The following is a 15,210-nucleotide window of genomic DNA, read 5'->3' on the forward strand; positions in this document are numbered from 1 at the left end:
GTAAAACCCCAACGGTCAAAACGACCCCCTGTGAGCAAGCACTTGGCTACAGTGGGAAGGAAAAACTCCCTTTTAACAGGAAGAAACCTCCAGCAGAACCAGGCTCAGGGAGGGGCAGTCTTCTGCTGGGACTGGTTGGGGCTGAGGGAGAGAACCAGGAAAAAGACATGCTGTGGAGGGGAGCAGAGATCGATCACTAATGATTAAATGCAGAGTGGTGCATACAGAGCAAAAAGAGAAAGAAACAGTGCATCATGGGAACCCCCCAGCAGTCTACGTCTATAGCAAAAAGGAAAGTTTTAAGCCTAATCTTAAAAGTAGAGAGGGTGTCTGTCTCCCTGATCTGAATTGGGAGCTGGTTCCACAGGAGAGGAGCCTGAAAGCTGAAGGCTCTGCCTCCCATTCTACTCTTACAAACCCTAGGAACTACCAGTAAGCCTGCAGTCTGAGAGCGAAGCGCTCTATTGGGGTGATATGGTACTACGAGGTCCCTAAGATAAGATGGGACCTGATTATTCAAAACCTTATAAGTAAGAAGAAGAATTTTAAATTCTATTCTACAATTAACAGGAAGCCAATGAAGAGAGGCCAATATGGGTGAGATATGCTCTCTCCTTCTAGTCCCCGTCAGTACTCTAGCTGCAGCATTTTGAATTAACTGAAGGCTTTTTAGGGAACTTTTAGGACAACCTGATAATAATGAATTACAATAGCCCAGCCTAGAGGAAATAAATGCATGAATTAGTTTTTCAGCATCACTCTGAGACAAGACCTTTCTGATTTTAGAGATATTGCGTAAATGCAAAAAAGCAGTCCTACATATTTGTTTAATATGCGCTTTGAATGACATATCCTGACCAAAAATTACTCCAAGATTTCTCACAGTATTACTAGAGGTCAGGGTAATGCCATCCAGAGTAAGGATCTGGTTAGACACCATGTTTCTAAGATTTGTCAATGACAATGTAAAACTATTGACGAGATACTCTATCTCACTTACAGAGTTTAGGTAGCTACTCTGCACTGTGTTGGTATATGGCATTAGAGAACATAAAGAAGGAATCATATCCTTAAACCTAGTTACAGCGCTTTCTGAAAGACTTCTAGTGTAATGAAACTTATTCCCCACTGCTGGGTAGTCCATCAGAGTAAATGTAAATGTTATTAAGAAATGATCAGACAGAAGGGAGTTTTCAGGGAATACTGTTAAGTCTTCTATTTCCATACCATAAGTCAGAACAAGATCTAAGATATGATTAAAGTGGTGGGTGGACTCATTTACTTTTTGAGCAAAGCCAATAGAGTCTAATAATAGATTAAATGCAGTGTTGAGGCTGTCATTCTCAGCATCTGTGTGGATGTTAAAATCGCCCACTATAATTATCTTATCTGAGCTAAGCACTAAGTCAGACAAAAGGTCTGAAAATTCACAGAGAAACTCACAGTAACGATCAGGTGGACGATAGATAATAAATAAAACTGGTTTTTGGGACTTCCAATTTGGATGGACAAGACTAAGAGTCAAGCTTTCAAATGAATTAAAGCTCTGTCTGGGTTTTTGATTCATTAATAAGCTGGAATGGAAGATTGCTGCTAATCCTCCGCCCCGGCCCGTGCTACGAGCATTCTGACAGTTAGTGTGACTCGGGGGTGTTGACTCATTTAAACTAACATATTCATCCTGCTGTAACCAGGTTTCTGTAAGGCAGAATAAATCAATATGTTGATCAATTATTATATCATTTACCAACAGGGACTTAGAAGAGAGAGACCTAATGTTTAATAGACCACATTTAACTGTTTTAGTCTGTGGTGCAGTTGAAGGTGCTATATTATTTTTTCTTTTTGAATTTTTATGCTTAAATAGATTTTTGCTGGTTATTGGTGGTCTGGGAGCAGGCACCGTCTCTACGGGGATGGGGTAATGAGGGGATGGCAGGGGGAGAGAAGCTGCAGAGAGGTGTGTAAGACTACAACTCTGCTTCCTGGTCCCAACCCTGGATAGTCACGGTTTGGAGGATTTAAGAAAATTGGCCAGATTTCTAGAAATGAGAGCTGCTCCATCCAAAGTGGGATGGATGCCGTCTCTCCTAACAAGACCAGGTTTTCCCCAGAAGCTTTGCCAATTATCTATGAAGCCCACCTCATTTTTTGGACACCACTCAGACAGCCAGCAATTCAAGGAGAACATGCGGCTAAACATGTCACTCCCGGTCTGATTGGGGAGGGGCCCAGAGAAAACTACAGAGTCCGACAGGCTGCCTTTCTCTGGCGTTCAGCTGAGAGGCGCCTGTTTAGGCCTCTACTGGTGGTTGGCTCTCACTGCGGTATTGTATCACTTCCTGTTCCGGAGCACAGCGGTGTTTTTCTGTATCTGTTAGCTGTTTACTCTGCGCAGTTAGATTGATCTAGTTATCTAGATTACGATTTGTTTCCCAGTGTAATCTTTACGTGCCTTAACTAAAGCACTCCTTCTGCTGAATCACCTATAAATTATTTACACATTATTCACTTTGCGTGTTTTTAGGAATCCGCTAGCTTAGCGTAGCTACTAGCTCTTAGCCGATTTAGCATGGCGGCTTCTCCTGTCTCTCCCGCACTTTTCTGCTCTGGGTGTGAAATGTTTAGTTATTCCTCGGCCTCCTTTAGCAGTAACGGTACTTGTAATAAGTGTAGCTTATTCGTAGCTTTGGAGGCCAGGCTGGGCGAATTGGAGACTCGGCTCCGCACCGTGGAAAATTCTACAGTTAGCCAGGCCCCTGTAGTCGGTGCAGACCAAGGTAGCTTAACCGCCGTTAGTTCCCCCCTGGCAGATCCCGAGCAGTCGGGAAAGCAGGCTGACTGGGTGACTGTGAGGAGGAAGCGTAGCCCTAAACAGAAGCCCCGTGTACACCGTCAACCCGTTCACATCTCTAACCGTTTTTCCCCACTCGGCGACACACCCGCCGAGGATCAAACTCTGGTTATTGGCGACTCTGTTTTGAGAAATGTGAAGTTAGCGACACCAGCAACCATAGTCAATTGTCTTCCGGGGGCCAGAGCAGGCGACATTGAAGGAAATTTGAAACTGCTGGCTAAGGCTAAGCGTAAATTTGGTAAGATTGTAATTCACGTCGGCAGTAATGACACCCGGTTACGCCAATCGGAGGTCACTAAAATTAACATTAAATCGGTGTGTAACTTTGCAAAAACAATGTCGGACTCTGTAGTTTTCTCTGGGCCCCTCCCCAATCGGACCGGGAGTGACATGTTTAGCCGCATGTTCTCCTTGAATTGCTGGCTGTCTGAGTGGTGTCCAAAAAATGAGGTGGGCTTCATAGATAATTGGCAAAGCTTCTGGGGAAAACCTGGTCTTGTTAGGAGAGACGGCATCCATCCCACTTTGGATGGAGCAGCTCTCATTTCTAGAAATCTGGCCAATTTTCTTAAATCCTCCAAACCGTGACTATCCAGGGTTGGGACCAGGAAGCAGAGTTGTAGTCTTACACACCTCTCTGCAGCTTCTCTCCCCCTGCCATCCCCTCATTACCCCATCCCCGTAGAGACGGTGCCTGCTCCCAGACCACCAATAACCAGCAAAAATCTATTTAATCATAAAAATTCCAAAAAAAAAAAGTAATATAGCACCTTCAACTGCACCACAGACTAAAACAGTTAAATGTGGTCTATTAAACATTAGGTCTCTCTCTTCTAAGTCCCTGTTGGTAAATGATATAATAATTGATCAACATATTGATTTATTCTGCCTAACAGAAACCTGGTTACAGCAGGATGAATATGTTAGTTTAAATGAGTCAACACCCCCGAGTCACACTAACTGTCAGAATGCTCGTAGCACGGGCCGGGGCGGAGGATTAGCAGCAATCTTCCATTCCAGCTTATTAATTAATCAAAAACCCAGACAGAGCTTTAATTCATTTGAAAGCTTGTCTCTTAGTCTTGTCCATCCAAATTGGAAGTCCCAAAAACCAGTTTTATTTGTTATTATCTATCGTCCACCTGGTCGTTACTGTGAGTTTCTCTGTGAATTTTCAGACCTTTTGTCTGACTTAGTGCTTAGCTCAGATAAGATAATTATAGTGGGCGATTTTAACATCCACACAGATGCTGAGAATGACAGCCTCAACACTGCATTTAATCTATTATTAGACTCTATTGGCTTTGCTCAAAAAGTAAATGAGTCCACCCACCACTTGAATCATATCTTAGATCTTGTTCTGACTTATGGTATGGAAATAGAAGACTTAACAGTATTCCCTGAAAACTCCCTTCTGTCTGATCATTTCTTAATAACATTTACATTTACTCTGATGGACTACCCAGCAGTAGGGAATAAGTTTCATTACACTAGAAGTCTTTCAGAAAGCGCTGTAACTAGGTTTAAGGATATGATTCCTTCTTTATGTTCTCTAATGCCATATAACAACACAGTGCAGAGTAGCTACCTAAACTCTGTAAGGGAGATAGAGTATCTCGTCAATAGTTTTACATCCTCATTGAAGACAACTTTGGATGCTGTAGCTCCTCTGAAAAAGAGAGCTTTAAATCAGAAGTGTCTGACTCCGTGGTATAACTCACAAACTCGTAGCTTAAAGCAGATAACCCGTAAGTTGGAGAGGAAATGGCGTCTCACTAATTTAGAAGATCTTCACTTAGCCTGGAAAAAGAGTCTGTTGCTCTATAAAAAAGCCCTCCGTAAAGCTAGGACATCTTTCTACTCATCACTAATTGAAGAAAATAAGAACAACCCCAGGTTTCTTTTCAGCACTGTAGCCAGGCTGACAAAGAGTCAGAGCTCTATTGAGCTGAGTATTCCATTAACTTTAACTAGTAATGACTTCATGACTTTCTTTGCTAACAAAATTTTAACTATTAGAGAAAAAATTACTCATAACCATCCCAAAGACGTATCGTTATCTTTGGCTGCTTTCAGTGATGCCGGTATTTGGTTAGACTCTTTCTCTCCGATTGTTCTGTCTGAGTTATTTTCATTAGTTACTTCATCCAAACCATCAACATGTTTATTAGACCCCATTCCTACCAGGCTGCTCAAGGAAGCCCTACCATTATTTAATGCTTCGATCTTAAATATGATCAATCTATCTTTGTTAGTTGGCTATGTACCACAGGCTTTTAAGGTGGCAGTAATTAAACCATTACTTAAAAAGCCATCACTTGACCCAGCTATCTTAGCTAATTATAGGCCAATCTCCAACCTTCCTTTTCTCTCAAAAATTCTTGAAAGGGTAGTTGTAAAACAGCTAACTGATCATCTGCAGAGGAATGGTCTATTTGAAGAGTTTCAGTCAGGTTTTAGAATTCATCATAGTACAGAAACAGCATTAGTGAAGGTTACAAATGATCTTCTTATGGCCTTGGACAGTGGACTCATCTCTGTGCTTGTTCTGTTAGACCTCAGTGCTGCTTTTGATACTGTTGACCATAAAATTTTATTACAGAGATTAGAGCATGCCATAGGTATTAAAGGCACTGCGCTGCGGTGGTTTGAATCATATTTGTCTAATAGATTACAATTTGTTCATGTAAATGGGGAATCTTCTTCACAGACTAAAGTTAATTATGGAGTTCCACAAGGTTCTGTGCTAGGACCAATTTTATTCACTTTATATATGCTTCCCTTAGGCAGTATTATTAGACGGTATTGCTTAAATTTTCATTGTTACGCAGATGATACCCAGCTTTATCTATCCATGAAGCCAGAGGACACACACCAATTAGCTAAACTGCAGGATTGTCTTACAGACATAAAGACATGGATGACCTCTAATTTCCTGCTTTTAAACTCAGATAAAACTGAAGTTATTGTACTTGGCCCCACAAATCTTAGAAACATGGTGTCTAACCAGATCCTTACTCTGGATGGCATTACCCTGACCTCTAGTAATACTGTGAGAAATCTTGGAGTCATTTTTGATCAGGATATGTCATTCAAAGCGCATATTAAACAAATATGTAGGACTGCTTTTTTGCATTTACGCAATATCTCTAAAATCAGAAAGGTCTTGTCTCAGAGTGATGCTGAAAAACTAATTCATGCATTTATTTCCTCTAGGCTGGACTATTGTAATTCATTATTATCAGGTTGTCCTAAAAGTTCCCTAAAAAGCCTTCAGTTAATTCAAAATGCTGCAGCTAGAGTACTGACGGGGACTAGAAGGAGAGAGCATATCTCACCTATATTGGCCTCTCTTCATTGGCTTCCTGTTAATTCTAGAATAGAATTTAAAATTCTTCTTCTTACTTATAAGGTTTTGAATAATCAGGTCCCATCTTATCTTAGGGACCTCGTAGTACCATATCACCCCAATAGAGCGCTTCGCTCTCAGACTGCAGGCTTACTTGTAGTTCCTAGGGTTTGTAAGAGTAGAATGGGAGGCAGAGCCTTCAGCTTTCAGGCTCCTCTCCTGTGGAACCAGCTCCCAATTCAGATCAGGGAGACAGACACCCTCTCTACTTTTAAGATTAGGCTTAAAACTTTCCTTTTTGCTAAAGCTTATAGTTAGGGCTGGATCAGGTGACCCTGAACCATCCCTTAGTTATGCTGCTATAGACGTAGACTGCTGGGGGGTTCCCATGATGCACTGTTTCTTTCTCTTTTTGCTCTGTATGCACCACTCTGCATTTAATCATTAGTGATCGATCTCTGCTCCCCTCCACAGCATGTCTTTTTCCTGGTTCTCTCCCTCAGCCCCAACCAGTCCCAGCAGAAGACTGCCCCTCCCTGAGCCTGGTTCTGCTGGAGGTTTCTTCCTGTTAAAAGGGAGTTTTTCCTTCCCACTGTAGCCAAGTGCTTGCTCACAGGGGGTCGTTTTGACCGTTGGGGTTTTACATAATTATTGTATGGCCTTGCCTTACAATATAAAGCGCCTTGGGGCAACTGTTTGTTGTGATTTGGCGCTATATAAAAAAAATTGATTGATTGATTGATTGATTTCATGTTAATTTTAGTGACCTCCGATTGGCGTAACCGGGTGTCATTACTGCCGACGTGAATTACAATCTTACCAAATTTACGCTTAGCCTTAGCCAGCAGTTTCAAATTTCCTTCAATGTTGCCTGCTCTGGCCCCCGGAAGACAATTGACAATGGTTGCTGGTGTCGCTAACTTCACATTTCTCAAAACAGAGTCGCCAATAACCAGAGTTTGATCCTCGGCGGGTGTGTCGTCGAGTGGGGAAAAACGGTTAGAAATGTGAACGGGTTGGCGGTGTACACGGGGCTTCTGTTTAGAACTACGCTTCCTCCTCACAGTCACCCAGTCGGCCTGCTTTCCCGGCTGCTCGGGATCTGCCAGGGGGTAACTAACGGCGGCTAAGCTACCTTGGTCCGCACCAACTACAGGGGCCTGGCTAGCTGTAGAATTTTCCACGTTGCGTAGCCGAGTCTCCAATTCGCCCAGCCTGGCCTCCAAAGCTATGAATAAGCTACACTTATTACAATTACCGTTACTGCTAAAGGAGGCCGAGGAATAACTAAACATTTCACACCCAGAGCAGAAAAGTGCGGGAGAGACAGGAGAAGCCGCCATGCTAAATCGGCTAAGAGCTAGTAGCTACGCTAAGCTAGCGGATTCCTAAAAACACGCAAAGTGAATAATGTGTAAATAAATTAGAGGTGATTCAGCAGAAGGAGTGCTTTAGTTAAGGCATGTAAAGATTACACTGGGAAACAAATCGTAATCTAGATAACTAGATCAATCTAACTGCGCAGATTAAACAGCTAACAGATACAGAAAAACACCGCTGTGCTCCGGAACAGGAAGTGATACAATACCGCAGAATGGAGTGAGTTAATTTTTCAAGGTCCATAGCTCAAGTTCAAGATCACGCAAAAAGTGAAAAATCGCTTAATCAGCCATAACTTCGGAACCACTCACCTTAGAAACTTCCCATTTAGTTCATATTGTTCCTTTTAGAGCAACGCTTTCTGATCGACCTTGACCTTCAAAAGTTTGCTGAAGGTTGACCTGGAAAATTAATATTTTATTGTGTGGAAGTGGTGTATTGGGTTCTAGAATACAGCAGTTTCACTTTTCAAGATCACAATTCAAATTTCAAGGTCATACATAAGACGAAAAATGCATAATTAATTTAGATTTCACCATTCTGAAGTGTTATGTTGGTAAATGTTTAGTTGGAATGTTCAAGTGGAATCGGTTGCAGGAGATTGTTGGTGTCATGCCAAAACTGTTCAGAAAATGTTTGATCCAACATGAATTTTACCATTTTGAAGTTCAAGTTCGGTCAACGTTTATTTCAGTGTGACATCAAAAGTAACTACTGTTTGTGTAGGTACTTGCACTCTTTGAGCACAGCTCTAGTTTTCGATGTTAATTCCTTTAGCACTTTTGGCAGCTATCAGTAGCTTGACGATGTCAAGTCCAACTAATTTATGATTACTGAGAAAACAAGCGGGTCAGAATTTTTAATGCCCACACTAAAGCAAAGCCTGATGAGAACCACCACATATTCCCCAAAAATAGGATTTAATAAACACATGGAACTGAGGTTAGCCTATTACCTAACACCCTTCTTCCACAGAAGGGTGTTCTATTACTATCTCAGATGATCCAGAAAAAAAAAGTGCAAAAACTGGATGAAATGGCTTACTCTGGCATGCCTCCTGTTGGGCTGCTTAGTTTATGATTGTTGTGTGGGCCGCTGAAGAGGAGGTACTGCTGGCCCACCACCACCAGATGGCGCCCTGCTTGGAGTGCGGGCTTCAAGCACGAGAGGGCACCGGAGCCACTGGGAGTGACAGCTGTCACTCTTCATCAGCACCAGCTGTCACTCAGCCAACTCATCACCATCTCCATAAAGGCCGGACTGCGACTCCACCTCCTCGCCGAGAAATCAGCTACCATTCAGGTAATCTTCTCTGCTGTAATCATTGTTGTCCAAAATATTGTTCTGTGTGCAGCCGTGTTCCTGCGGGCTCTGTCGGAGGCTGGATTGGCGGACAGTGAGAGGACGACGTTCTTCGCCTCTCACTCCATCCAGGAAAGAGACCAACAGGAGCTGCATGGGTGAAATTGTTGCTGGAGGTGGAGGTTCTCCCTCTTAATTGTGTACAGACTGTGGGATTACTGAGTGTGCGACCTCACACTCATCAGGACTGTCTCTGTTCTCTGCCAGCAGTACCGGGTCTGACTGCTGAAGACAACGGCCACCTGGGGCGCAGGGCTTGGCGGCTCCGGTGTTCTTCAGCTCCGTTGGCAGTGGAAGCTGGGTGGGATCCGGCTCTTCTCTCGCCAGGCGTCTTCTATCGTCGAGCCTGCCCACACGTCACCTGGTGTATGATTGACAGTCACCATATTGTTATTGTCTGTACGTCGTTGTGCAATTCACAACACTAAATTGTTACTTTTGGCTTATCCATTGTCCGTTCATTAACGCCCCCTGTTGTGGGTCCGTGTCACGACACTTTCACAACATATGACCTCTTAACCCATAAAGTTAGGCATAATTAGGGGGTGGCCTCATTGAGTGACAACTCATGTGTTGTCGCCGAGTCAAGCCTCAGTGCGTCACTCATTCAGAGGCATCTGTCTTGCATCTAGTCTGTGTTTTTTGGGCACTTTACTTCAAATTTCTGTAATAATATGGCTTGCTGTGTGGTTAAGTCCTCCTAATGGGTCATCTAAGTCATCCTTGTGCCACTATTTCTGTCAAGCGAAATTGTGTGATTTAATTTTGAGCTGTGGCCAGAAGGTTGTTTGTGATTTCCATGGCGGCAACCCAAGAACCAGTTCCCATCAGGCAAAGGCCTCCTTCAGGCTGATGGCTTCCCTTACATGTCTGGTTGACACAGATGTCTCCAGAATCAGTGGACAGATACCAGCAGGCCAGAATGACTGCAGTCTCTGTGCTGGCTGAGATAAAAACTCAGGCATGAGAGACGTTTGGAGAGGCCATGGAAAATGACTTTGGTCAGCCTCAAAGCAGATCTGGTACATTGTAAGGGACCTCCAGAAAGGGAGGCAGTTCTTGGCCCAATCTGTTCAGCAGGGGAGAGCTGCTAAACTAGACTGAGGATATCATCAGGCAGTGGAAAGAACACCATGAGGATCTCCTCAACCCTACCAACATGCCCTCCATCGAGGAGGCAGAGATTGAAGACAGACAGATCTAGTGCTATCACTCTAGAGGATGTCACAGAGGTAGTCAAAAAAACTCCTCAGTGGCAAAGTCGCTGGTGCGGACGAGAGTCGTACTAAATGCTGAAGTCTCTGGATGTTTTTTGGCTGCCATTCCTATACAATGTCGCATGGAAGTCGGGATACCTTTGGATTGCCAAATTGGGGTGGTGGTCCCCATCTTTAAAAATGGGGACAGAGTGTTCCAGTTATAGAGGAATCACACTTCTCAGCCTCCCTGGGAAAGCCTATGCCAGGATACTGGAGAGAGCCTCAGACTGTTAGTCGAACCTCAGGTTCAAGAGGAGCAATGCGGGTTCCACCCTGATCATGGAGCAGCTCTTTACCCTTCCAAGGATATTAGAAGGGTCGGAAATATGATCAACCAGTCGACATTTGTTTTGTGGACTGAGAAAAGGTCCCTCTGAGTATCCTCAGGAGGGGGGGGGTATGGAGTACCAGATTTGCTGCAACATGCGAACCGGTGTCAATATGACTAAAGTAGGATCTGTGTCCACATTCTCATTTCATCGTACCAGTTTGTGCTCGGTGTTGGACTCCGCCAGGGCTGCCCATTGTCACCACTCCTGTTTGTGTCATTATTTAATGCCGGTGTGATGTTTCTGCCATAATGAATTTAAGGATCTGATAATTATGCTGTTGCACTGAAATTAATACTGATGTGTTTCTAAAGTGCACATAATTGCTTTCCAGTTGTGTGAATATCCGACTGTGATTGTGCATGAGCTGAACATGTCCTGTGAGGCTTCATCATGGCGTTTCTTTTCGCCATGAAGCTCCGCTGCGACGCGCGGAATTCCTCCGCCTTTGTTCCTCTTTCCACGACAAAAACTCCTGTAACAGTGAAATGTGCCGTTCATTTCTAAACTGGACGCTGTCTTGATCCGGTATGTCCTCTGACTAGCACAGGAATTGTGAAAAGACGTGGACATCAGCACTTTTTCCGGCACATTAAGACAGACGTGCGGAGGAGTTCAGCGTGTCGTGGTGCAGCCGCTCGGCGCAAAGAAACACCGTGATGAAGCCTCACAGGACATGTTGGGGCTTGTCCAGCTCAAGCTCAATTTCTCGGATATTCACACGAAAGAAAAGAAACCAGAATCCGTCTGAAAGCCATCCTGAGAGACCAACACCGAGGTGGTTTTGTGCCGCCTCAAGAGCGGTACGGTGGCGCGTCCCTCTGCTTCTTTTTCCATGAAAAAAAAAAAAACTCCTGTAACGGTGGAATGTGCCGGAAAAAGTGCTGACGTCCACATCTTCTGCCTTTTTGTGAAAGTCAGACGAGGTCCCGGATCAACAAAGCTTTCACGTTGGAAATGATCTGGTTGTTTGTGCGGGGTGTCAGCCTGTCCATCGGCGCTGGGAGCGCGCTGCACTCTCAGCAGTTGTGGGCTGTCCTTAAAGGGGCAGTAACACCCCGTAATCTGTTTAATCCCCATAAAATTGTCCCTGAAAGCCATATTAATTTTTTGAACGGTGTCCACCTGGAGGTCTCTTACAGTTTCGGGAAAAAAATTGATGCAGCAAAGATCCAAATCGTTCAGACATTTATTCGCAATAAAAAAATAGACGAGAGGGGTAGACCACACCTCACTCAAAGCCTGCTCACAGGCGAATGAAGCAACCGACAGGCATGAAAAAAAACTCATGCAGGCGCACTAGGGTTCAAGCTTGGCTGACGCAATCACACGTGATTCAAATCCATATGGTTTTTGAAAAAAATAATAAGGTCGGATACTTTTCTAACAGACCTCGTATATGGACAGTCAAACAGGTTCAAACTGGTTTTAGGGAGCAGATGTGCTGAAGACATCTGACTGAGCGTGATGTGCTGGAAACCTCTCCGCTTAGATTCCAGAACCAGTTAACCACATAACCGGATGGTTTGAAGAGGACCAATCAACTTGCCCCAAACACCAACATTACACCATTTCCCCGAAGTCCATGCCGCCAAAACTCCCTGTCATGCCCACGCCCCCAACTTGAACTGTATAAAGACTGTGTTTCCGGCATTCAAGGTTCCTTGCTGAACACACTTGCTGACCCGGTTTGTGTCTGAATAAAAGTGTGTGCAACGAACCCACTGGCGCTGGGTGTTTTGTTGTTCTACTGATTTGTTTTTGCTGATTAAACCAGATGAGGTCTGTATAACTTTAACTTTGTGTTGTGTCATCTGTGCCCCTCAGCATCAACGAATACGCAGAGGGGAACAAACGGTGTAAAGGTTGAGTTTATGGGTCCGTGATCACACAGTGGCATATGGTAAAAAAAAGTTCCGCCTCAACAAAACGGATAAACTGCCAAAAAATTTATCGGAAGCTACAGTAACTTTCAGTATTACCTCCAGTACACTCTCAGCTACTAACAAGCCAATTTTGAGTTTAAACACCGCCAACGCTTCTGATAGAAGCGAAGGCGACCACAAACCCAAACACAGCCAGTGATTCAGTGCTTCTGTCTTTGTGCGCCCTGCTCACTGCTGTAGAGAAGCGTCATTTACCTTGACAGCATACAGCAGTCCAGCTGTCGTCGTCGTTGGGTGCTAGCCTGCGCTCCCTTCAGCTCCTCCCTTGCGGGGTGTGGGTGCGCCTCTGTGCCTGAGGGGGGCTGGGCTGTCATAGTCTTGAAAAGTAAAGCCGGTTTTACTCGTGGTTTTGATTTATAAATCAAATTAATCTGGATAGAATAATTACATTAATGTCAACTCTTAAAACATACAAAGTGAAAATATAACATCTGTTAATTTTAAAATACTGCACTAATTCTGAAGATTTGAACATTAAACACACAGATGCCCAAAGGGATTATGGGCAAACTTAGCCTCTGCTCATGCTGATTGGTTGACTAATTCATTCTATGTAAAAACCAACACAAGTGAATGTCACGTGTGTTTGTGATGCCAAAATACATGTGCTTTTGTAAAATGTCATTTTTTTTCCCATTTCTAAAAAAAAATAATAATAATAATAAAAAAAGGCATTTGCAAAACCGAAAACTCAAATTGCGATTCAGGTCGACAACAGTGTGATATAACCGGGCGCCAGTAGATGGCAGTGTTCTATGTATTTTGACCCCAATAATGTAGTTATTCTATTTGGATTAATTTGATTTATAAATCAAATCATAAGTAAAACCTGCTTTCCTTTTCAAGACATCTGTCTCAGGGCTGGACCGCTGTATGTTGTCAAGGGTAATGACCTGTCTTTTTGTGGCAGTCTGGTGGCCAGGCCCCTTCTGCTGAGGTAGAGTTGAGCTCAGCTACCTCACTGCTGCAAAATACATAGCTGACAGGAGCCAACAGGGTTTATTAATGTTTTTCACCATTACTAACTATGTAGAAAAATGTTAGTGGTCTAAAAGTTATCAGAACTAAATTTATCAGAAGCTAATTGGTTCGCTGATGGTTTTTGAAGTTAGCTGAAAAGATAATCTAACAAAAAAGTTAGGTTTGCTAGTTAGCAGTACTGTGCCCACCACTGTATATATATCCACACACACACCAAATTATTAACCTTGCTTGCTCAGTCTGTACATGGAAGTATCAGACCGAGGTGTGAGTATGCTGGCACTCAGTCCGTACTTACACCTTGGTCTGATATTTCCCCGTACAGACCTCGCAGTCTGTTAATAATCCTTTAACACACTGAATTTGTTACGCAACTCTATTTTTTATTTTAGGTTTATTTGAATAGGGACAAGTATGTTCCATGAGTCATGTTACATACTACAACATTTTAGCAAGCGCTAATTCGCAATGTCTGTCCCTAGATGGGTCTTGCATAAAACAAAACTCTAGACACTGCAATGGTTGGATTTTCACATGGGATTTAATTTTTATTTTGGGTGAGAGGATTTTAACCACAGGCTGCTGGTTTTGGCTCCACGTCCACACTGTGAAACACTCCTGCAGGTGAGATTCATGTTTATTAATGGTGTAATGGCCTGGCACTACAGTTCGACGTCATATCTCCTAGAGTTAGAAGGTGATCATATATTACAGCGTGAGATCCGTTCAGCTCCAAGCCTGATGCATTACTGCCTCAGCCTGTTCAGATTTGCGGTGGCGTGCGTGCAGTAGTGCACGGAGCTTTTGGTTTGATAGCTGCTGTTCACATTCACTGTAAATGATCATTCATAGTTACTACCTGATGAAGTGTGCCACATACATTTTAACAGTTACTTTGCGCTCCAGGGGTGGACATTATGTGGCATGTGCAGGTCATACCAGCAGGCATACCATGCCAGATCCATCTCAAGGTTCCCTCGTATGCAGTCAAATCGGTTTGGATCCCGTTTTTCCGCCATCATAATATGTAAATTGCAGTTAGATGGTCCTCTGTTTACACATGGACCGCCGTCAGATAGGTGTCCCATTTCAACAGTGTCTGGAAGGTTCTGAACATGTGCATCACACTCTGGGCTGCTGGCCGATTTTGACCCACTGTGTGGGCTTCTGCAGATGGCTGTCAATGTTTTGGAACTAAAATCCACCACTTTTCGAATGTGCGCCGATTCATAATTCTGACTCCACTCTGAGATTCCAGCTATGTGCGACGGGGTATAAGTTTTGTCTCCAGTACCTTGGCATAGGCTTTCCCAGGGAGGCTGAGAAGTGTGATTCCTCTACAATTGTAACCCACTCTCCAGCCCCCTTTTTTAAAGATGGAAACCACCTCCACAGTTTACCAAGCCAGAGGTACTGTCCACAACCTCCGTGCAACATGGTATGGACATGTCACTTACGATAGCCCAACAACATCCAGAGAATTCAGCATCTCAGACCAAATCTCATTTGTATCCAGTGACTAGCCACTGACTCGTCTGACTACCTCATTGACTTCTGCTATGAGAAGGCACAAAAACCTAAGTCTAAGGAGGGCATGCCATTAGGGTTGAGGAGATCCTGCTTTGAGGCTGAACAAAAGTCATTCTACATGCATCTCCAAACTCCAACACCCGAGTTTTTGCTTCAGCAACCACAGAAACTGTAGTCCTTCTGGATTGCTGGAACCCGCCCACTGGATTCTAGAGAC

General features: G+C 43.7%; 1 long non-coding RNA gene across 1 annotated transcript; it reads right to left on the reverse strand.

The window, feature by feature from the left end:
* Positions 1-1,079: 1,079 nt before the first annotated feature.
* LOC117509802 lies at positions 1,080-13,954 on the reverse strand. Its single transcript, XR_004560531.1, has 3 exons — positions 13,839-13,954; positions 4,130-4,139; positions 1,080-1,092 (listed from the first exon to the last, which is right to left on the reverse strand). It is a non-coding gene; the product is annotated as an uncharacterized LOC117509802 (long non-coding RNA).
* Between the last annotated feature and the right edge of the window lie 1,256 nt (positions 13,955-15,210).

This window comes from Thalassophryne amazonica, chromosome 5 (genome assembly GCF_902500255.1).
Source record: "Thalassophryne amazonica chromosome 5, fThaAma1.1, whole genome shotgun sequence".
In the NCBI taxonomy this organism is placed as follows: Eukaryota; Metazoa; Chordata; class Actinopteri; order Batrachoidiformes; family Batrachoididae; genus Thalassophryne; species Thalassophryne amazonica.